Below are 25,351 nucleotides of genomic sequence, written 5' to 3' on the forward strand. Positions count from 1 at the left end.
GGTGTCATATTTTGAGGTATCATGTTCTGGGCCCCAAGAACTCCTATAAATGGACCTCATTGGTCAGCTGGGAAATGTAAGTTAGGATAAAAAGATGAACTTTTAAAAATCCAGATTAAAATATGAAAATATTGGTAATATTAAAGCATATTCCTTTCCATAGCTCCGGAAGCACTTGGGAAATGCCCACCCCAAGTTTCAGAGAAGAGTCAAGCAGAGTCCTCAGAAAGTCCTCAGGAAGCAACTTGATGTCCTTTAGCCATCCTTCTGTGTTTCAGAAGAGCAACTGAACAATCTGCTCTCTCAAACCTGGCTCAGTGAAGCCCTGAGAATCAGCCTCTCAGTCACGTCTACTTTTAGCCCCAGGAAGGAGCCAAGCCGACTTGTCTGAGCTGGTCAGCTCCTGGTGCCCTGAGACATTATCTGTGTGTGTGTCTCAGACACTGACAGTTTCCCTGCCTCTGCACATGGTGTTGCTCAGGCCTCATGAATCCTTCAGAGGGGCACCCCACTGTGTTACCAGGCACACTGTACTGCACCCAGTGGTGCCAACAGAAATTGATGTGTGCCCCATAACCACAGTTGGATGTACCATATCAAGAGCTGCCGTGGAATCCACAGCACCTAAGGGAATTTTGTTTCAGCTGGTGGCACAATGCCATACACCTGTATAATGCAGGCCATTAAGATACCCACAGATGTTACCAATGTTGATTGCAATTGTACAAGCTATATGGATGCTACAGTAAAGCACCCACCTGAAGCCAAAGTCAACAGTTTATCAAGCAACGTGCTGTGACAGACACATGACCAGAAGGAACTCTCTACCTATGAAAGTCACCATGTAAAGTTGGTAGAAGCAATTGACCCACCAGATGCACAATGACCACCACGGAGGTCTGAGAGGTGTGGAAACAAAGACAAAGAGAGATTCTAGAAACAGTCAAAGTGTCAAATGACTTTACAGTAATATGGCAGATTTCTTGACTGAAACCTTACAAGGCCAGGAAAGACTGGGATGAAATATTCAAAGTTCTTTTAAAAAAAATGCCAATAAAGAATCCCATATCCTGAAATATTATTCTATAGGATGAAAGAAATAGAACTTTCCATAACAAGCAAATACTGAAGGAAAGTGTCACCTCAGGCTGACCTTCCAAGAAATGCATAATAAGCAAATCCTGCATTAGAACTGAAAGATAGTAATTGCCATTACATAAACATATCAGAAATATAAATCTCAACAACCTCGCAGATACATAAATGAGAAAGAGAAGTCCAATTGTTCAGGCTGGTTTTATTTTGGGGGAGGGACAGGTTATTTATTACACATTTATTTAAGGACTTTAAACATGTTTTAATAGGACTACCATTCTGTAATTTTTTTTTTCTTGCGACATTGGATACTGGTATCAGGCTAAGTCTAGTCTTCCGAAGTGAACTGAGAAATGTTTGACCCTTTCATATTTGTTGAAAGAATAAATTATCTTGATTTAAAAAGAAATATTGTATTACGACTGGTGCTGTGGCATGATGAGTAAAGTCTCTGCCTACAGTGCCAGAATCTGATGGGGTACTGGTTGGAGTCCTGGCTGCTCCACTGCTGATTAAGATACCCACATCTGAGCTTCCTGTTAATGCACAAGGGGAAGCAGCATACAATGGCCCAAGTCCTGGAGCCCATGCACCCATGTGGGAGACCAGGAGGAAGCTCCTGGCTCTTGGCTTTGGTCTGCCTCTGCTGGGGCCATTGAGGAATGAACAAGTGGTTGGATGATCTCTGTGTGTACGTATATCTCTCTGTTTCTCTGTCTCTGTCTCTCCCCTTCTCTTTGTAGCTTTGCCTCTCAAATAGATAAAATCTTTTAAAAATTATTTAATTTATTAGGCAGAGTTGCAGATACAGAGAGAGAGAGAAAGAGAGCGATAGACCCTTCTACCTGATGGTTTAATCCCTAGATACCTGCAATGGCTGTGACTGGGCAAACCTGAACACAAGAGCCTGGAGCTTCACACAGGACTCCTACACAGGGGCAGGGGCATCAGACAACTTGGGCCATCTTTCACTGCTTTCCCAGGCGCAGGAGCAGCTGAATGGTTAACTGATGCCCACGTGGGATGGTTGCATTGTATGCGGCAGTTTAACGTGCTATGCACCAACACTAACTTTTTTTTTTAAGATTTATTTAATTTTTGTTGGAAGGTCACTTATACAGAGAGGAGGAGAAACAGAGAGGAAGATCTTCGGTCTGTTGATTCATTCCCCCATCCCAGGTGGCTGTAATGGCTGGAACTGAGCCTATCTGAACCAAGGTGCCAAGAGTCTCTTCTGGGTCTCCCACTTGGGTGCAGGATCCCAACCTCTATTGTTTTCCCAAGCCACAAGCAGGTGGCTGAAAGGGAAGCAAGGCTGCTGGTGACAGTGGCCACTGGGGCTGGGAGTGGAGGTGAGTAAACATAGGTGAGTCATGTTGACTGTCACAGTCACATAGGCAGCAAATATCCTAGAGGCTTACTGCACAGTAGTTGATTACAGATAACAAACATTATCTCAAAATTGTTAAAATATAGGATTCCATTTTATCCACAAAGAAATTAAAATTTTTGAAGTGATGGATATTCTAACCATTCTAATTTGGTCATTACACAGTATATATAATGCATCAGAACATCCCACATATGCATGTCTATTACATATGTGTATCTGCATATCTATTACATATAAGTATCCATACCCAGAATAGTATATCAGAATATGGCACTCCAATATATACTACCTTGGAATAAGGATTGTTTTGAGCTGAAGGCAAACTTTATAAAAGCAGAAACTAAGTAAGTTCTTGCCTTTATACCTATTTGCTTAAAAGCAGGATATAAATTTGCTAGGGGTCTTCCCTCCACCCTCCTGCACCAGGCAGGATAGCCACAAGTCAGTCACTGGGGATAACTATGGAGCCTTATCAACGGGCTAGAGGACTCTCATCACAAACTTTACCAACTAGCCTTTTCTTTAATTCATGTGCCTCATATGTTTGTCTTCATCACAATTTTCATCCTACACTGAAAGCTCTTTTCCTTGTTCTTGTTGTTTCTCAAAAAATTTACTCATTTTTTAAAAAGATACTGCATAAGGCCAAGTTATAATATCCTCTTTGTTCTACTCATTGCTGAGTGTTCCCATGTGTATGCATGAATGTTGTGTTAATAAATTTCTGTTTGTGTTATTCTTGTTAATCTGTCTTTCGTTAGTCAATTTACAGGGTCCCAGCTGGGACACTTAATTTGTCCCTTTCCTTCTCACATTCAGTGCCAACTTTGGTGTGAAGAATTGAAACACAGTGTTAGTGCCATTGGGAGTTTTAGCAATACATTCAACAGTAATTTGGCACTTTAATTAATATTACAATGGAGATATGTTTTCAAAGTTATTTATTCGAAAGGCAGAAAGAAATGAAAAGAGTGGAAGCAGGGAGAGAAAAGGTAGTCATTTTTTGTTTGCTGGTTTATTCTGCAGATATCCATAATAGCTGGAGCTGGACCAGACGGTAGCTAGGAGCAAGTAACTCCAACTGGGTTTCCCACATGGGTGGCAGGAACACAGGTATTTGGTCCATTAGTTCCTACCTACCAACTGCATTAGCTTGGAGCTGAATCAGAAGCAGAGATAGGATGCTATCCCAAGCATTCCATTACGGAATGAAGATGTCTCAAGCAGTGACTTATTCCACTGTGCCTCAAAACCAGCCCCATAAAAGATGGAAATCCACTTAACATGTCAATTATTGCTTTGAACATGTATACAATGAAATATTATATGCATACAAATATATACATTAGGGTCAGGTGTGATGGCTCAAAGAGCTAATCCTCTACCCACAAGTGTTCGGATACCATAGGGGTGCTGGTGCCTGTTCTGGCTGCTCCACTTCTCATCCAGCTTCCTGCCTGGCCTGGGAAAGCAGTGGAGGATGACCCAAAGCCTTGGGACCCTGTTCCTGTGTAGTGGGCTAAGAAGAAGCTCTTAGCTCCTGACTTTCTATCAGCTTAGCTCTGGTCATTGTGGTCTTTTGGGGAGTGAACCAGCAGATGGAAGATCTTTATGTCTCTTCAATAAAAATAAATAAATCTTTAAAAAAGCCCACAAATGTGCTCCTTAAAGATGATTTGTTATGGCAATTTAATTACTTAATTATTTGGCTACTTCTTTGAAAAGATTTATTTATTTTTATTGGAAAAACATATTTACAGAAAGGAGAGACAGAGAGAAAGAAAGAGGTTCACTCCTCAAGTAGCCACAATGGCTGGAGTTGAGCCAATCTTAAACCAGGAGCCAGGAGCTTCTTCTAGGTCTTCCACACTGGTGTAGGGTCCCGAGGCGTTGCTCCATCCTGGAATACTTTCCCAGGCCACAGGCAGAGAGCTAGATGGCAAGTGGAGCAGCAGGAATATAGACGCCCATATGTGCTTGCAAGGTGAGGATTTAGCCACTGGACCATTGTGCTGGGCCTGATAATTATTTTTTTAAAGTTTTATTTATTTAGAGAGAGATGGGGAAATAGTTCCTGCCCACTGGTTCTCTCCTAAAATGCCACAACAGCCCGAGCTAGGCCAGGAGCTGGGGACTCCTTCCTGACCTCCTGTGTGAATGTTAGAAATCCAAGAAAAGCCACTGCCTGCTGCTTTTCAAGGTATGCATTTGCAGGCAGTGGGAATTTGGAGAAGAGCCAGTGGAACCTTTTCACTCCCAGTGGGATGTGGGCATTCTCAGTGGCATCTTAACTGATGGGCCAAATGCCTGCCCCTGGCTGATTGTTTTATAACCACAGTATACTAGTACAGAGAAAGCCCTGTGCAAAATACCATACACAGCCGGTCTCTTGTGCTCCCTTAGCAAAGCTGAACATTTCAGTCCCTGGCATTCAGAATTTAGGCTGTAGCCTTTGTTTTCAGATGGATCACTGAGTGCCTGGCACAGTCCGTGATTTTAAGCAGATCTGAACAGAATCAAGGTCATCTGACCCGAAGAGAAGGAATGAAGGGCTCGATTTCAGGCCTTCCCAAAGTGTGGTTCTAGGTGTGATTGGGAGTTGTGTTCCCTGCCAAAGCCCTTCTAGATGTGGACTACAAAGTTCTTTTCCTTTTTGAAAGATTTATTTGTTTACTGAATGCAAGATTTAGAGGGAGAATGAGAGAGAGAGAAAATCTTCCATTCACTGATTCACTCCCCCAAATAGTCACAACAGTTGGGGCTAGATCAGGCCAAAGTCAGGATCCAGGAGCCCCACCTTGGCCTCCCATGTAGATGGCAAGGACCCAAGCACTCGATGCATATTATGATGCCTTTCCAGGTGTATTACAGGGAGCTGGTTTGGGCTGGAGCAGCTGGAACAGGAACTAGTGCCCATATAGGATGCTGCTGTTGTAGATGTTGGCTCAACCCCCTACGTCACTACACCAGCCTCTGCAGTGTCCTTCTCTGTGTGATATTCCTCCACTGCCTGAGTGGGGCACTCTGCCGAGTCTTTCTGCAGCTCTTAGGATATTCGGGGGTTCCGATCACCACTTCACAGTAGCGCATGGTTATGTTGGAGCAGGAGCTAGATGACTAGAACGGCCTCTGGAGGAGATACTGGCACTTCTCAGGCCCAACAGAAACTCCTGCTGCTACCAGGGTCATAGTGCATCAGTAGTTTTCTTACTTATAAAATCTAGAAAACCATTGAAGTCTGTTTATAAGTTAATGATTACATTTTTAAAAACACTTATTTTTATTTGGAAGAGAGATTTACAGAGAGGACAGACAGGGAACAATTTTCCACCTGCTGGTTTACTCTCCAGATAGCCTCAAGCGCATGAGCTTCACTGAGTTTCCTGTGTGGCTGCAGGGGTCCAAGGACTTGGTGCATCCTTTGCTGCTTTCCCAGGGCATAAGTAGGGGACTGGCCGGGAAGTGGAATACCTGGGACATGAACTGGTGCCCAGATGGGATGCTGGTGGTTGAAGGTAGAGGATTAGCCTGTTGAGCCACCACAAATGCATTTACAGAACTTTAGAACACCATGCAGCAAATATCCCTATCTGTTGTCTCAGACACATAGCACTATAGTAAAGATGAAAAAAATACAAAATGGTATGTACCTTGCACTGCTTACTATCTTATAATATATGTTATAAAGAACATGAAAATTTTTCCTACAAATGATTATGTAAGTAAAGGAAGAGCATTCAATTTAATTTCTCAGGGAGATTAGCAAAGTGTTGCTAATATCCATTTTGGGTGACACCGAATGCGAAACAACTTTATCTTGTAAGCACCCGTAGTTTTGAAAATCCTTCAGCAAGTGTACATTACTAATATTTGATAAAAGAAAAAGATTAAAGAAATGAAATGGGCCTAATTGGTGTTGGCTAGCCAGGTTCCAGTATCTGTTGAATGAATTAAGGGGTATGTTAGATTCATTGTCATGAGTACGTGCCTCTGGCTCCTGCACAGAGTTACAGCGGGACATCTACAGCTAAATTCATTTTTAAGACTCAGAGGGATGATACTTTTGTTTTTCCTGTGAGGAGGATTATTCCACTAAATTACATTTCTATTTTAATAAATTAATCCTATGCAGTGTCTTCTGTCAAATAAATTGGGTTAAATGCCGCCAACAACAATGTTTTATTCACTTGGAAGACCAAAGATTTGAAGCACAATTTTCCAAACTTGATTCACTTCTCTGCTCAAAATGACTAGAGCTTTCTCATTTCTTGCAATTATAGAACTTTATTGCCTTTCATTACAGAATGTTTTCCTTTAGGAATAGGTAATTTTAAGAAAGACTAATTTTCTGGAGCAATTTAAAGAATTGTAACACTTCCTTCATCTGAAATGTGAATTTGAACAACACTCAAAAACAGTTTAAATTCAACTCCTACTTTAGAAGGTTTCATTAAAAAATCGTCAATACCTAAAATGCACCAGGTAAGATTCTTTATTTCAGAGCTGTTGTGATTGCATAGTCAGCTAACCTTCTGACTGTGGTGCTGGCATCCCATGTAAGCACTGGCTTGAGTTCCAGAGGCTGCACTTTTGATCTGGCTCCCTGATAACATCAGGGAAAGCATCAGAAAATGGCCCCAGGCCTTGGGCCCCTCCACCCACATGAAAGATCTGGAAGAAACTTCTGGCTCTCCTCAGATTGGTCCAACTCTGGCTGTTGTGACTAGGGAGTGAGCCAGTGGATGGAAGAATTATCTCCCTCTGTCTTTAATCCCTCTCTAAACCTCTGACTTTGAAGTAAAAATAAATATTTAAAAATATTCTAAGTTTCTGCTCACTATGCTGTTTTTATCATTTGATTTCAACAATGGTTTAATTCCTAAAACCATCATTATTCCTACCCACATTAATATCACCAATTGAACCTGGCTGGACCCCAACTCCACTCATTCTCAAGAGAGGAGGATGTAAGAGCCTTCATCTTGCACCCAAAGTTCCAATACAAAAATTCACAGTGTGAGTTTGCAAACAAATGCAGTGGCTATGCTTCTTCTAAAATATGAACAACTCTGCATTTAATGTGAGCAAATGTACAAACCTGTCTTTCCCCCCAGGAAGCTCTAGGAAGGACAGGATCTCCACTAAGCAAGGAGCCTGCCCAAGAACCTCTGTTTCCTGGTTTCCACATACCTTGCATTTTCTGTGCGTGCTGGGGAAAGCCATGCCCCGTAGGAAGGCAGAATTTACTCTGTTCTCCTACCCTCTATCCCATTGCTGTCAGGACAGTGTAGCCTGATGACAGAGGCAGACAGATTTCATTCAGGTGTCTTTTGAGCGTGTCTGACAGCAGGAAATACAATGAATAAGCAAGATTTTTGTATAGATGGGAATTTTGAGGGTCTGGCTTTGGGGTCTCAATTGGTAAGTTCCTGTCATTTACCAAAATAAGGGGATTCAAGCCTTCAGTGACAACCCACAGGGAGTATGGAACTGAAGGGCAACTGAGAACTGGGCAATTTTCTTCTGGAGACAGACATTTTCCAGAGATTGCAACTCCATGGGAGCTACTCAAATTCTGTGTAATTAGTGAGTGAGACAGAGCATGGCAAGTGGATTGATGCAATCTCCGAATGAGGATCCAGACTGAACAAAGGCAGGGAGCCTGCAGACTGTGGGCTGCCAGTATTGTCTTTTGGTGAGGAAATGACAATTCTGCAGAAACTGGACTAAAGTAGGAGCCTAGCGGGGCACAGTAATTCAGACGCTGGACAAAGAAAGGAAGTCCAGGCTAGACCAGGCAGAAATATTATTCCCTTAACCACATCTGCCTCATTGATTGCACTAATTCCCACTGAGGGAGGATTGAAAGTTAATAGAAAAACCACAGGCTATTCAATTTGTAGTTTCAATGTATTAGCATATATATTCACGCCCAAGTTACTTTCTAAATATATACATGTTAAATTACTTGAGCTACTTTATGCTGGTGGAACTGAAACCATTACAGAGGAATTGCGGAGCCATGTGCATTGACATCACAGCAGACTCTGGCCCCAGCGGACATGAGCCCTGGTAAGTCCAGTGTGCCTTTCGGATGAGGGTGCTTTGTGGCTCTCTTATTCATTCTGTACACAGGTTCATGACTGGAGAATGCAGTGAGGTCCTATAGTAAGAAGTGGTGTTTACCTAGAACCGTACTGGCTGATCAATCAAGAAAGTCAGTCATAAAGTTCGATTAGCATCACATTTGGAATGCAGCTTTTAAGGCAAGGTTTAAGAAAAAAAAGGTTTTAATGCCAAGATCTGATGTGATACTAAATCGAGGAGTAAGACCAAGAAATTCACCTTTTAAGCAATCAATTAATTAATCAATCAACTAATTAATTTTGAAGGCAGATTTACGGAGAGGAGAGACAGGGAGAGAAATCTTCATCCCTTGGTTCATTCCCCAAATGACTGCAAGGGCTGGAGCTGAACCAATCTGAAGCCAGGAGTGTCTTCTGAGTCTCCCACGTGGATGGAGGGGTCCAAGAACTTGAGCAATCTTCCACTATTTTCCCAGGGTATAACCTGGATCCAAAGTGGATAGCCGGGCCTTATGAAATGATGGCATTGCAAGGTGTAGGATTAGTTGTGTCAGCCCTGAAATCTCCTTTTATAGAAGGATTGTAGATGACTATGATGAGTGAGAAAACTTTGCTTTAAGGAAAAGTTGGTTATTGAGCTAAAGCATTGGATAATTGTTTAGAGAGTAAACAATGGGAATTTCATGCATTGTCCTTGCAGTCTGTGTGCGTGGACATGCGCCAAGACCAAGGGTCTGTCAGTAAGTGGGGTTTGTTTGGTCTGGTTACTCTGTTCCTTTTTGGGCCGCCATAAACATTTTTGGTATCATCTAGAAATCTCCTTCTTGAGATTCCAAATCAGATTGTAATTAAATACAGAAAGGGGGGAATACAATAAATAAAAGGAAAGAGGGAATTCTTTAAAAATGAGGGTTAAAAATAATACCTCAATTCAGCTTTTCTACCAGGCAAGGTAGATAAATGAAGAGAGGCTGTGGGAATAACTGTTAAGAAAAAAAAAGTGTCAGCCAAATGCACTGCAGGAAGTGGAAAGCCCACAGGACTGCTTTGTCTTTATAGGAGGGTTCCTGCTTCAGCCACATCAGCTGCCCTAACGAGAGCCCTAAGCGCTCAACCTGCTCCTTGGTTTCTGAGTCTACACATAAAATAGAAAAATATTTTTGGTGTGTTTATGGAAGTAAGAAGTCTAAATTTTTCTGGAAAAACCACAAGAGAATGAAAGACAAGATATTTTCTAGAACTCTAGATTGGTGGCAGATTTTTTCAAGTAGGCCATTCTGCAGAAGAAGGCAATTCCAAGCGAATTTTGCACCTCCTTTTACAGATTATTACTTATAATATAATGAAGTAGTTATTGGTAAATTCCTGATGACATTTTGAAGTCTGGGCTGCTTAGGCAAATCTCATGGGCAGCCTTATCCTCAGCCACAGGGGCTTGTTAACAATCCATGTTTAGTTTGAAATTTAGTTCCACTGTGCACACCTGGAGGAGTAATTGCAAGGCTGAGGCTCGAGCTAAGAGATGGGTGGTCACAATGCGAACCACAAGATGTTCCTCTTTCTGACCTTGCAGATCTTGGGGCCCTACCTAAGGTTTCTCCCTGTCCTCCAAATCCAGAGATGCACGGAGGAAGCTCACTGTTAGGTACTTTGCAGGCTCTTCATAAAAATTTCCAGGAAGACAATCTACATTCTATCATTCTAATGCATTTCCATCTTTCATATTTTTTAAATTTATTGGTTCATGTCACTTCAAGTCAGAGAGACAGAGATCTCCTGTACTCTAGTTCTCTTTGCAGATGCCTGACATGGCCGGGACTGGGCTCGGCTGCAGCTGGAACAGGGGATGAATCCAAGTCTCTGAGATGGGAGACAAGGGGCCAAGTACTTGAATCCTCATCTCCTAATGCCGGGGTCTGCAGGAGCAGGAAGTCAGAGTGAGCAGCACAAGCATGTTGAAATGGGATGTGGATTTCTCAAATGGTGCTTAATTGTGAGGCCGAATGAAAATGTATCACCTACATTTCTTTTAAAAAATAAGTGTAATCAGTATTTAATAGATTTGATATGATTTATCAACACAGTGACATTCTTTTCCTACCTTCCCATTCTCCCTCCATCCCTCTGTTTTTCTTAACTTTGGAGGTAGCATGGATTTATACTGTAATAAGAGGCTTCATATTTCACTGAATAATAACCTTAAGAAGCAAAAACCAAAAAACGCTTTAGTTTAGTGAGAATATAGAAAATGGCTATGAATAATAATTGGATAGAAAAATGGCCACTTCACCCATATACAATAAATTATAAAATAATCATAGATCATCAAAATTAGTTTGAAAAAAGTATAAAGTTTTACAAAACTATGTTTATGGTGATACTGACACACATTTATCTTCCTTTGTCAAACTTATTTTTCAAAGTTTATTTACCACATATAGGAAAAATACGTGAATTTTTTTCTGGGTCCAGCTTATTTCATTCAATATGATGTCCTCCAGTTGAGACCATTTTGTTGCGAAGGGCAAAGTGTCACTTAGCTGAATAATATTCCATTGTGTTTATGCACGACATTTTCCCCTCAGTTCATATGCTGATGGACACATGGGTTAACTCCAAATTGTGGCTATTGTGAACAGAGGCGCTGTAAACATGGCGGTGCCGATATCTGTCTGGTACAATGTATTCAAGTCTTTGGGGTATATATTAAGTAGTGAGATTACTGGATCATATGGTAAATCTATTTCTAGTTTTCTAGGAAAGCTCCACACTGTTTTCCAAAGAGGTTGTACTAATTTATATTCCTACCAACAATCCCTAAGCGTTCCTCTTTCTACACATCCTCCTCAGCATTTGCTATTCTCTCGGTTTCGGATTTTAATTTTTCTGACAGAGTGGGGTGATATCCCATTGTGCTTTTGATTTGAATCTTCTGGTGGCAAATATGGCAAATACGATGTTGAATACTTTTTCATTATTCTTTTGAGAGCTGTAATTATTTTGCCCATTTCATAGCTGGATCAGAAGTTCTTGTTGAGTTTTGAAAGTTGCTGATATTTGGGGGATATTAATCCTTTGGCAGATAGGTGCTTGCAAATACAATTTCCCATTCAGTGGGAAGTCTCTTCACTTTACTGATTATTTTGCTTGTTGTACAAAAACTTATGAATTTGACATATAATTCTGCTTGTTTAGTTTTGCTTTTGTTGTTTGTGCTTTGGGGGTCTTGTCCAGGAACTCATCCCTATAACGACGTCTTTGCTTCTCCCACTTTTTCTTCCAGCAGCTTGACAGTCTCAGATCTTATTTCTTATAAATTCACCTAGTCTCAGTCTGTGTGTTCTGAGTCAAGCCTTGATTGCAGTGACAGAGTCTGGGGAAGCACCCAGCAATCTCATGCCATCTCTTCTTATGGCAACAGTTGCTTTTGGAGCACTCACACCTGGGGACTAAGGTGAGCACTTTGGGGATGAAATGGACAATAGAGGAAGGTATGTGAGACTAAAGTACTGTATTTGGGGTGGAAAGAAAATGTTTGAAAACACAACAGATCATTTTCTATTTTTTAATGTGCATGTATGATTGCTTCATATCATCTTTTCCTAGTTCCAGTTTTCTTACCTACAAAATGGGAACAAAGCCTAATTTAATGATGTCATAAAGATCAAGTGAAATTATAGAGTTGCCAGATTTAACAACAACAACAAAAAAACTAATGTTTTAGTATTTGTTCCATCCAATATTTGCAATACACAAGTACTAAAACATTTATTTGTTGTATAGCTGAAATGTAAGTGTAACTAATGCCCTGTGTTTTATTTGGAATTCCTAGAAATACTAGGTGATAATAGCGGTAATTTTTCTGAATGTTTATTTCAAGTCCGAGGCACTGGTAGATATTTCAATTACATTGATCACAACTCTAATAACAGCTGAAGGCAGTCATTATGATCTCCATTTTGCATCCAGGAGATGGAAGTTTTCCAAGGTAAAACAGCCAGTGAAAAGCAGAAGGCAAGATTCAAATCTTCTATGCCATGTTACCTCCTCAGGAGATGAAAGCATTTTGAGATTGGAAAGCACCCAAGTGATCATGAGCTCCTCGTTCATTACCTCAGTCTGGGGTGCAGCAAAGGACTCAGTAATGGAAATATGGACATTAAGAGTTTCCATCAAGTGTAGAAAAAAGCCTGTTCTTACTTCTCCACTTCCAGGAAATCTGTGTTTCTAGGGTTACCAAAGCACCGGTAGTAGGGGCTCCATAACAACACCACAGTGTAGGAGGCAATAGATGGGGTTTTGTACTTTGAAGCACATTTAGAGTAGAGCTTTGACTGAATTATGTATTCACCGCCTCAGCAGCCTTCCCAATAATTATAATATCCTGAATAATGGATGCCATTGCATATTGCAAATGACAACTAAGCAGGAGTGCCATCAGGGATTTTCATTTTTTATTTTATTTTTCAAAATACTTGCCTTATTTATTTGAAATGTGGAATAACACACATAGAGAAAGCCACACACAAAGAAAGAGAGAGACAGATTTGCCAAATACTATTCCACTCCCCAAATGGCCAAAATGACTGAAGATGTGCCTGGCTAAAGCAAAAGCCAGAATTCCAGCTGATCTTTTCCTATGTGGTAGAGGACCAAGCAATAGGGCCATCTTTTGCTGCTTTCCCAAGTGTATTTCAAGGAGCTGAATTGGAAGTGGAGCAGTTGAGTCTAGAACCAGCACTTTGAGGCCTGGCATGATGACTCAGTGGCTAAATCCTTGTCTTGTACATGTGGTGATCTCATATGGATACCAGTTCATGTCCCAGATGTTCCGCTTCTCATCCAGCTCTCTGCTCATACCCTGGGAAAGCAGTAGAGGATGGTCCAAAGCCTTGGGACTCTGCACCCACACAGGAAACTCAGAAGAGGCTCCTGGCTCTTGGTTTTGGATCAGCTGTGCTCCAGCCACTGCAGCCATTTGGGGTGTGAACCAGCTCATGGAAGATCTTTCTCTATGTCTTCTTCTCTTTGTAAATCTGCCTTTGCAATTAAAATAAATAAATCTTGAAGACACAGAGAGAGAATTCTGATGCTGTGTCACAGGCGAGGCTTAATCTATTGTGACACTATGCTGTCTCCTTGGACTTTTCCTTCCCACCTTCTCACCTAAAAACATCTTCCAGTCTTCCAACAGGTAATAATGGATTCAATATAATCACCTATATTTTCAAGTGTGACCAGAACATTACTGATTCCATCAAGAAGCAATTGTGTAACAGTACTTCCTAGGCAAAGTTCTAAACACTTTACAAATAATGGCTCATTTGATTCTCACATTCTCCCAGTAAGGTAGGTATTGTTATTCATGGAATAATGATTCCATGTTTGTTAGAAACGTGTATCAGCCATATAGCATCCCAAAGAGGCTCATGTCCTAATACTTGGAATGTATGAATATGTTGCATCACATAATAAAGGTATTTTGCAGGTTTAATTAAGCTTATAGACCATCTGATGGTGAGTTCATGCAAGATTTTTAGGTGAGTTCATTTGAATCACATCAGGTTTTAACCACAGAGGAGTTCATTGGACTGTGAGCAGAAAAGGTACAATAGAGAAGTGAGACTGATTAGAATCTAAAGGGACTTGATGTAATTTTGCTGGTTTGATGAGGAAGGTACAATACAATGAATACAAGTATCGTTTGATGTTGAGAAGACCTCTTGGTGGATAGCCAATGAGGAAGTGGGAATGCCGCCCTATGACCATAAGAAACATAGCTTTTACATGCTGAGTCAGTTGGAGGCTGAGTTCCCTCTTGAGCCTTCAGAGGAAATTGTATGTTATTCAACACCGTGATTCCAACCTTCTGAGACTCAGAGAAGAGAAGGTTGTTGATGTTGAACAAGCTGTTGGCTGGGGAATGGTGGGAAAATACCTTTAAGCTGCTAAATTTGAAGTGGTTTTTACAGCAGCAAAATAGATACAGACTATTATTTTAGGGTATTAGTTTTTAAAAATTCAATATGGTAGTCAGATAATCACCATTAACTAGAGGGGTTGATAAGCCAATCACTTCTTTCTATCGTGCTGATCAGGTAAGCTTTGCATGGTACAGTTGTTGAGATTTTTGCACAGAACTACACCTTGCTGTATTGATTTGCCTCGGGAGAGAAGCAGGCTCAGGGAAGACCACAGAAAGGAAAAAGAATGCCCTCTTGAAATTTTACTAGGAAAAGGCAGAAGAGGAAGAAAGCCAAAAACATAGGTCCTCTGTCTGAGTCTGCACTTTGAACACAAACTCATTATTAACTTATATGGCTTCAGGTGTGACCCCTAACTTTCTTTGTTTTAGTTTATTTTCAAAATGTGAGTGATGGTAAGAAAAGTTCCCAGAGTTGCCATCATGCTTTAACAGGTGATAGAAGCTCTTGTAATTCAGTCAGCTCATTGCATGTGAGCTCCCTAGCAGAAAAGGGTCACAGGTATGTGAAAATGTGATTAAACCAACTTGAGAAAAAGTTCAAAACAATTTGCATTCAGAGAAGTAGAAGTTAAAACAACAGTGAGCTGTCACTTGGAACTGATTGGATGGGAACAGATGGGAAGGATGGCTCAGCCAGCACTGGGGAGGGTGAAGGTTTTAGGGACTATCCTGATCCTCGCTGTTGGGGGGACAGTTCAGGCAGTCATCCTATTGAGCACTCTGAATGTCTGAGCATTCCGGTTTTCCCAGAAGCAGACTTGAGAAAAAATATTGGCGTGGAAGCGATTCATTCAATATGATGTCACAAGATACTGGTAGGATGTCGCGCCCACGTTTCTTATCGTCCGGCGATAAGAGGCAGACGCGAGTGAAGTCTTCTGCGGTTAATCTTTATTGCGCGCCAAGATGAGGAGGGAAAGGCTCCGACCCCGGCAGGCTGTCTGCTCTTATGTGCTGACTGGCCCCGCCTCCGCCGATGATAGGTCGGCGTCATGATTACGCAGGGTCCTGGGCAACTGGATTCGTCAGTCCCAGTGTTCATGCGCCGGCCACACCTCAGCTCACTGCGCATGCGCTAGGCGCCTGCGCAGTACCGCAAAAGCTACGTAACTCTCCATCAGGAACCAAGGTGTGGCTTTTCCGGCCAGCGCCATTTTGGGTATGGCATGTGGCCAGTACATGCAGATGCGGCTGGCAACAGTAGGAAAGGAAGATACTTGGTGACAGGCTTGTAAGCAACGTATCACGGTGTGTCACTGGAGCTTACCCGAGGACGTCCAGAAATGAGTGTGGAGCAAGAGTCTCATGGTTTCCCTACCAAAGGGGAAGGAGGTGGAGTGTTTGCATACAGTTCGTATTTCAGATTTGTTGAAAACTACTAAGAAAGCCCGCAGGAAAGTGCTGAGCACACTGGGAGTTTGGCTGTTGAGGATATAGGTAATGTTATGAGAAGCGGTGGGGATATGCATGAGGTACAAATACAGAGTTATGACCCAGGAATCCTATTTCTGGTGTAAACCTAAAGACTAAGTCACCAAGTCCCACTCAAGGTGGTATAGGGCATCATTTGCCTTGTGGTGAGTGGTGACATCTCTAGCAAAGGTGACTTGCTATCGCCACAAAGCTGAACAGAAACACTGTGGGGAATGATCTTGTGCAACATCATGCAGACTGAAAATACGCCACTGGAGGGACCATCCTTGCTTCCTAGGGGGTTAGGCCACTGACTGTGTTGCCAGTTCAAGGCTCCTCAATCTCTCATCTGGCCCCATGTTTGTGTTCCCAGGAAAGCGGTATAAGGCACCCCAAGTGCTTGTGCTTCTGTGCTTCTAGGTGGACGACCCAGAAGAATCTCCAGGCTTCTGGATGTTCCAGGCCCAGGCCCAGCTGCTTTGGCCATTTGGGAAACAAGTGAGTATAATTCTGTAGTCTTGCTTCTCAATTAAATAAATAACTATTTTTAAAAACAACAACAACAAAAAGTTTGTTGTATTCAAAAGAAAAATAAGAAAGGAAAAAGGAGGGTGGGGTAGTAGCATCAAAGAAGGGAGGGAGGGTAGACTGAGGAGTACCATTATGCTTTTAAAACTGTACCTGTGAAATTTATTCCCTTTAAATAAAATAAAAATCATACATAAGGAATATAAAAAAGTATTATATTGGATTATATATGGAGCTGTAGACTAAATCTTAATCCTCAGTGAGAGGAACGAATAAGATCTATTATGTTCCAACGCAAAGTCAAGTGGATGATACCTCCCAGGCAACTTGCATATGCTTTTATCTCCCATTGCCAAATAACAAGGAAGAGTTTTTCCTCCCTAATGAAACTCTTCAGAATACTACAACTTATGTAAACGACTAAATATAATTTGAATATATCTATGCTAACAATGGTTCAAATTTTCATTTTCACATGGCCGTTATATAAACAGTGGGATGGAGTTCTAAATGTAGAATAATTATTTTTTTCTCCTCTTCAGTCTTTTTAATCTTGTTTTTAAAATTTAAGGCATCTTTTTGTACCAGTCAAGAACAACCTAACCTTTTGTGATTTTTCATCAAACACAATGCAAATATGAAATAAAGAAGTATCAAGAAGGTCGTTTTATGCAGCATGCATGAAAAAACTCCTGATTTAAATTTAATTGAAAAACATAATGAAGTCAAGGTATTATTCCCAGCACAGTTCTATTGATGTGACTAAAAAGCCAGAGTCTATAAATTTGATTTATCTTAAGGGCATATTATAATGTTAAAAGGTTATAGGTCAGAGTGTCCCAGAAACAGTCTACCCATGGCAAGAAATTTCCAGTAACAAGGGTGTTTTTTAAATATCACACTTTCAGAAGAAATTTAGAAGCAAGTTTTTTTTCTAAGGCTACAAATATGATTTGATTAAAGACTTGGAAAAATTAGCTGTGCTTGCAGTTGGTTATATAGGGTTTTAATTTGGTCATAACCTGTCTTGGTTGTATTAACAGGTTCTGGCTGATCTGCTTAACCAAATGGACACTAAGATTATTTTTGCACTCTTTGCCATGTGATGCTGGATTGCTTGGACTGGCTTGCTGAAGCAAAATGTCTTCTTTCTGCCGATAGAAAAAAAAATCCTGTTAGATGGCAATTTATCAAGTCAGAGTGGCTTCTAGATGAAACATTTTGTTTACATTCACTACAATAGGTGCTTCCTTTGAAGTAGCTGCTATTCCCACGGAGGTTGTAGGCATTTAAAAAATCTGGGTCACTCTTCACGCATTCCAGAAAGAAATCTGTGATAGGCGAAGGCCCAAGGGCCCATCTGTAGCTATGTGGGAACATCATGAGGGTGTAAATAAAAGCAACAGGGGGCCCAGAACCTCTTTTAAACCCTGACCCTCAGTGCTAGGACTGCAAATACTGACACCTGGGGATGGGAAACAACCTTTTCACGTAAGCACATACTTTGAAAGCCAATCATACTTACATTGATAATGAGGATTTTAATATTAAGGAAGATGACAAAAAAAAAAATGGGTCGCATGTGAGGACCACTGAAACTCATTAAATACTATTGGCCTCTTTATGATTCAAAACAGGAGAAAAGGTTAACAATGTTTACCTCTTGTTGGTAAAGTATTCACATAACCGAGATAGGAAGTATGCTTTTCATTTTGTCAATTAAACTGAGATAGTATTGAGAAAGATAAAGAGAGATCAGTCTGCCAAGGTCCCAGCCTGAACCTGGAGCTGGAAACTCAGTCTAGGTGTCCCACCCAGCTACCTGGAATCCTGCTGCTTGGAACATCACTGTTTTCCAAGGTGACTATTAGCAGCAAACTGGAACTGGGAATTGGCAGCCAAACTCACACACAAGTACTCCACCTTGGGGCTTGAGTGTCTCAGTTATTGCAGAAGTAATTGATTGGTTGCTAGTGCTGTGTGTGGCGGAAGAATTCACCAGTAAAGTTACTGAACATGCTGTAACTATCTGCTGCCAAGCAGGCCAGCCTGAGCCAGGCTGCAACATGGGCTGCATTCTGAAGTAATACTTAACATCAACATCTCTTCTTAGAATGAGTTTTCCCTTCAGGAGATTTGCATTTCTGGGTAGAGCTTGTGAGTCTGCATCACTCTTAGTGTACAGACTTTCCTAGTTCATCAAGTTGGCAGGGATTTTCTACCACAACTACTAGCTCAACCGGTAGAACAAAACCCTGTCCCCTTCCCAGTTTGTTGACGTCACACAGGCTTGTACACGCTAGTGGAGAAGCAGAAGATTTCGTGAATACATGGGTTAAAATCTTGGGCGTGGGGATTACATTCTTGGAGCTGCAGCTGTATCACTTCCTCAATTTGGTGAGTTAAGTTAAGCAAGGAGGCTAGGAAACTGGGGCCTGATGGTATCGAACATCTGCATGTAGGTGCTGTGCAGGGGCTTCGTTTCAAGGAGATGGTGTCCACGTTCATTTCCATCACTCAGTAGTTTGTAGATCACTTCCCTATCTTGATGTGTACCAACATGGATCACTTGAATGGTTCCAGGAACCCGACAGTGTCTCATAAGCTTTAGATCAGTTACGATTGGGACAGCTAGTGAGGGTCTGAACTCTGATGATGCTCATTTAGGGATGTGTTAGCTTGCTAGAGCTGCCATTAAAAAGCATCACAAAGGTGGTTTGAACAACAGAAACCTTTGTTCTCCTAGAGGCTAGACCTTCAGGACCAAGTTATCATTAAGGCTGGGTCTCATAGTCTCTCTCCTAAACTTTCCTGGTTTCTTCCCTCTTTATCCTCTCTGCCTATCTGTGTCCTTGTCTTCTTTTATTAGGACCTATCTGTATCAACCATATAACCTCATTTTGTCTTTTAAAGCCCTGTCTCAACAAGTCACGTGTTGAGGTACTGGGATTAGAACCTCAGTATGAGGGTTTTTGGGAGGCACAACTCAGTCTATAACAAGGGATTTTAATTTGTGGCTTGGAGATGGAAGATAAGGAAAAAGAACAAATGTTTGCTTGCAGAGCTGAAGCACTGGATGCAACGTCAGCTGAGCTTTGGGGATTGCATGAGTCAAATGCTCAGAGGCTTTTGTGAAGTTCTACTTCAAAAGCTCAGGCAATTACTCACATAATTTCTCTCTTGGTACACATCTTTCTGTGACTTTCCGACACAATTATGAAAGGAGAGCAGCTTGCATGAAAAGAGATTTCCATGTGTGTCAGGTATTGCATTTTCATTTGCTTCTCTTTTTAAAAGAGTTACTTATTTTTATTGGAGAAGGAGAGTTACAGAGAGACACACATATGTATATGTATGTATGTATGCGCACAGCACATACATGTAGATGTCCATATATATATCTGGAGTTTGGCCAATCAGAAGCCAGGAGCTAGGAGCTTCTTCTAGACTTGGGCCATCCTCCACTCCTTTCTGAGGCCATAAGCAGGGAGCTGGATTGGGAGTAGGGTAGCCAAAACTCTAACTGGCACCCTGTGCGATGCTGGCGCTGTAGGCAGAGACAGTATGCTGTCACACAGTGCTGCTCTCATTTGCTTGTTAATGTTGTCAGAATCCACTTGATCCAGTCTTAAGGTCGTTCTATCTAAAGGCAACATGGTCCAACCATCCAAAAAATTTTAGTAGTCACATGCATTACTCGCATCTCCTCAATATCACGAAAGATGATATATTACTACACACACACACACTCCTTTTTGAGAAGAATTCTCAAAAGCCCATTTTCTTTTCCTATCTATTTTCTAAGGAGAATCTTCCCTGGAAAATAAAACAGCAACAAAAATGGAGATGTCAGCGTCAGACATAGTTTACATTTCCTGTAAACATGAACTGAAACTGATCTGACTGCAAACCGAACTCCTTTTCTATTGTTATCAAGCTACCAGAATATTTTCCCGTTTTTCCTAAGACTATTCCTCACATTATTCTCAAAAGCCTTTCTGCTCTCAGGCCTCTGGAACTCCACCCTATGTTCAGTCTGGCTTGTTATCTGTTCCCAGCCAGGCTTCCAAGGTCAACTGCTACACCACACCCAGGCATCAAGGGCTGCTGCACATGTGACTGTGGAGGTAAAGAATGCCAATGAATTAAAATTCAGGCCTCCACATCTAACAGGATTGGAAAGCTTGGCCTTGACAACAGGACATATGTACCCATTGAGTTCTAGCTTCTGTCATCAGCTGTTTACTTTCCAGCTTTCCTTTTGTGGGATTTATCTGGGTCAAAAATTCATCTCTCTCCATTTTTGCACTGAAACCATTTGGAAAATTTTTATGATAATGTCAAAATGCTTCTGACTGACAGTGACTAGAATCTTAGGTATCAAGGATGGTGCTTCCTCCAGCCAGGGCTGTGCCATTGCAACCTCATAGCTCATCTGTCCATTTGTAAGAAAAATAGTTGTTTGTCTATAATCTTAGACTAACATCTCACCAACTTGACAGATAAGAACAGAGTATTCTGAAATTCTGAAACACATCTTGGTATAGAGGATTTTGATGAGCTAGCTCACAAATATAAGGGAATAGTATAACAATGAAATGGACACTTTCACTAGGTATGTGTGTTGAATTTGTTTATTGATTTTTAAAGATAGATTTAATTATTTGAAAGGGTAACAGAGGGGAATATACACACTGGAACGGAGGGAAGGAGGGAGGGAGGGGGGAGGGAGGAACAGAGAAAGAGAGAGAGAGAGAGAGAAAGAGAGAGAGAGAGACAGCAGAGAGAGATGAGAGAGAAAGAAATGTTTCATCAGTTCATTACCAGGATAACCAAAATAGCCAGCGTTGGGCCAGGTTGACACTAAAAGTCAGGAGTGTCAGCTATTGTTTTTTCCAAACCATTAGCAGGGAGCTGGATAGGAAGTGGAGCAGCTGGGACTTGATAAATGTGATGTGGCATCTTTGGCATTAGCTTTACCCAGTATACCACAATGCTGGGCCCTGTGTATTGAGGTTGGCATCTGAATCTCAAGGGTAGGATCCTGCTACCAAGAGAAAGAATGACTAGGGATCAAAACCAGAACTTCTTATACAAAATATGACAAAATAAATGTCTTAGGGGAAAAGTCTATGCAGGTGAACTGGGTATACCATAATGGCTATGAATGTACGAAAGCATGCTATGAGTTTTAGTATTAATATCTCTAACCTTATTTTGCTTGAACTTTCAGTGTCACTTAGCATATTGTGATTCTTTCTTTCTTTAAATGCTTTTTTTGCTGTGAGTTCTGTCACCATAGTTACCTGATTTTCCTTCTGTCTCACTCCTTCTCACCCTCCTTGGCCAACTTTTTCAAATTAAGCCGTGTGTTAAGCTGTGAGATTTCATCTTCTCTTTACTAACATGCTTAAATGGGTGATTTAGGTAATGCTAATTATTTCCCAGATTATGAATACAGTAATAAAGATAATCATGACAGCTAGCATTTTTCTAGTGCCATGTGCCAGGTGTTGCTTTAAGTATTATAGGTATTACAAATTTAACCTACCATAGCCCTACTAATCAAGGAGGAAACTTAGCTAGTGATTTGGTGACTTTTCCATATGAGGTCACACTGCTAGGGAGTGCAGAGCTGGATTAAAAAGCAAAAGATCAGCTTTCACGGATCTTTTTTTGGAACAGCTTTTTTCCCCCCTATGGGATTTCCCCTTCCACCCTCCTCATCTCTTCCCTGCCCCCTCTGTTTCCCCCTATATTATAATAGGATAGTCCTTCAACAACAGTCACGAAGTCCGTCATTCTTCTATTCAAGTGCATCATGACATTATAGGTACAGACAACAGTAGAAAGTCCAGCATCCTATTGCTAAGATATATTTAACAGTTTCTTTGTGAATCTTAAAGGCTGTTGCAGACATCAATGATCCTCTACAGCCCCTGGATCTTCCAGCACACCTTGGCCTGTTTCCAGCTGCTAATATCTGCAGTTCTGAGCCTTGTACTCTGGAAATCTGTACTGTTTATACAACAGCAGGAACCTATCCTTGACCCACAAGTTTTGGAAATTAGCACCACCCCTCCTGGGTCATTCTGGGCACCGTGTTTATTCCTTTTTCCTACAATTTCCTCGTTACCAATGACTTTGAAAGAGTCCCTTGGGTGGATGGTTTCTCTTGCCTGACCTTATTAATGCTTGTTATACTTCCCAAATAACCTAAGTGTAACTGAATCCTGGACTCAGTGTCTACTCCTGGGAGAATACAAACTAAGACAAATATCAAGTATACACTAAGGTCCCTAAACACTGTCTCTACTAGTTGCAGATTTAGACATTCAATTTGTTGCTTGAATCTCCGTCTAGATATCTTCAAATATGGGATAACAAGACTATTGAGATCTCTTTTGTCTGTTTCAATTTTCTTCTCAGGGGATTTTCACTGCTACACCATGGCAATCAGACACTATGTAGTTTGAGGAATCACAGTGATTTTCCTCATGCCCTCCCTGGAATCATCTCTTTCATTCCTGGCTCTACTTTCTGGGCTGTAGGCACACTGTCATGTTACAGGTTCTCAAAATATCTCATTTTATCTCCTCTAAAGGCTTCACAGCTAGCTGCTCATCATTCCATGTTCAAAATGTGGTCAGTCTTTAGTATCAGTGTACAAGCCATCTTCTGACATGGACTTTTTGGCCATCCTTCCTTAAGGATCTTCTCTTTGTCTTTGTCTGGCTCAATGTATTAGACTTTCTTAGATTCATAGCACTCAGCATGATTGCCTGAAACAATACAACCTGTTTGGTGACGTATGTGTCTTCTGCTTTCCCCATTCTCTTACAAAGAAGGAACTATGCCTGCCTTGTCACTAGTGACTCCCCTGCACGGATACGTCTTCAGTAATGAGCATATAGTCTATAGATACCTGTTTGCAGTTTCTGAAATATGCTTTTGTTTTATTTGATTTTATTTATTTGTAAATCAGAGAACACACACATGAAATCACAAATGTTCACAGAGAGAAAGAGAGAGCGCGAGAGCTGCTGTCTGTGTGTTCACTGCTCACTGCATGAAACTAGGTTTGGACTGGGCTGAAACTGGGAGCTGAAAACAATCTAAGCTACCTACCAGGATGGCAGGAACTCAACTACTTGAGCCATTGCTGTTATCGTCTCCAAGAATGTGCGTTGTAGGAAACAGGAATCAGGAACCGGAGCTAGGAGTCCAAACCAAATATGCGGATGTGAGATTATAGAAGCTTTAGCTTTTAGGCTAAACACCAGCTCCTAGAATGAAAATTGAAAAATCTTAAATAGCGTCGAACATTTCTGAAGGTATGTTTCAATTTCTGTGATGTTTACCTTAAATTGACCTGTCCTCCTTCACTGTTGGTGGGAGTGTAGGCTAGTACAACCACTATGGAAGTCAGTGTGGAGAGTGCTAAGAGAACTGAAAATTCATCTGCCATATGATCCAGCTATTCTACTTCTGGGAATATATCTAAAGGAAATGAAATCTACATATGGGATTGAGATATTTAATCCTATATTTATAGCAGCACAATCTACAATAACAAAGACATGGAAACAACACAGATATCATCAAAAGAAGGATGGATAAAGAAACGGATACATCTGCTCCATGGAATACTACTTAGCCATTAAAAAGAATGAAATTCTGCCATTTGCAAACAAATGATCCCAACTAGAGACTATTATGCTCAGTGAAATAAGTAAATCCTCAAAAGGACAAACATCATATGTTTTCTCTGATTAAGGCAACCTTCATGCAAAATATGAGATCAATAGCCTTTTCAAACTGTTTTTGCTGCATAACTTGAGTTTTTATATTTTTGTTTTCATTTCTTCAGAAAAGTTTTATTTTTTTTATCAGTTTCTTCACTAACTCATAGATCATACAGTAGCATCATTTGCTTCAAGGGGGTTCTTGATTTTCTTTTTCATTTCTTTAGCGACACATTGGTCGTTCAGTAGCATGTTACTTAGCTTCATGTTGTAAATTTCCTATTTCGTTCCTGTTGTTGATTTTTGTTTTGTAGATTTTCATTTAATGAGATGTATAGTAGTTGTGTAATAGAGACTATCATTTCCAGATGTGAAGACATAATGCAGTTTGCATCTCTACTTCCAAATCAGAGATGGACTCCCAATGAAGCTGTTAAATGTATCTTAACAATAAGATGCTGGACTCTCTGTCACTGTCCATACCTACAATGGCAGCATAAACTTAAATAGCAAATGCTGGATTTAGGGCTGCTTATGAATGACTATACTACTGTAATAACATAAGTGGAATCAGTACTAGGAGGGGGCTTGGGGAGGAAGGAGGAGAAATACAAGAACCAATAAAATTGTAACATAAAATAATAATAACAAAAATCTCCATGGCCCATGCAAAAAAGTAGTACTAATTAAGAAGATATATATATATATATCATATATATTGAATTTATATGTATATATAAATTCACAAGCAAAAAAGGATAATAGTACAAGATATACACACAAATGTCTTAGTTGTTATTTATAATAATGAGACAGGAAATGACTATTAATAGAACATGTTTTAGGCTATGGAATAAACTACCCATAATTGTTAACGTAAGTAACAGCTGGTCTGTAATTTACTATGGAGTGATTCCCAGTATGTCTTGTTAGAGGAAGATTGTGTGATATGCTATCATTCACACTTACTGTTGTTATTTTTAATAAAATTCTTTAAAATTGTTCTATATTCTGTGGAAAATTGATTTGGAATGATTTTTTAGTTTTACCTCTTTACATCTTCTTTACTTTTTTGAAGAGCACTTCTTTACTTATTTTGCAATTT

The sequence above is a fragment of the Ochotona curzoniae genome, unplaced genomic scaffold, assembly GCF_017591425.1.
Source record: "Ochotona curzoniae isolate NIBS_2020 unplaced genomic scaffold, NIBS_Ocur_1.0 scaffold_3890, whole genome shotgun sequence".
Lineage (NCBI taxonomy): Eukaryota > Metazoa > Chordata > Mammalia > Lagomorpha > Ochotonidae > Ochotona > Ochotona curzoniae.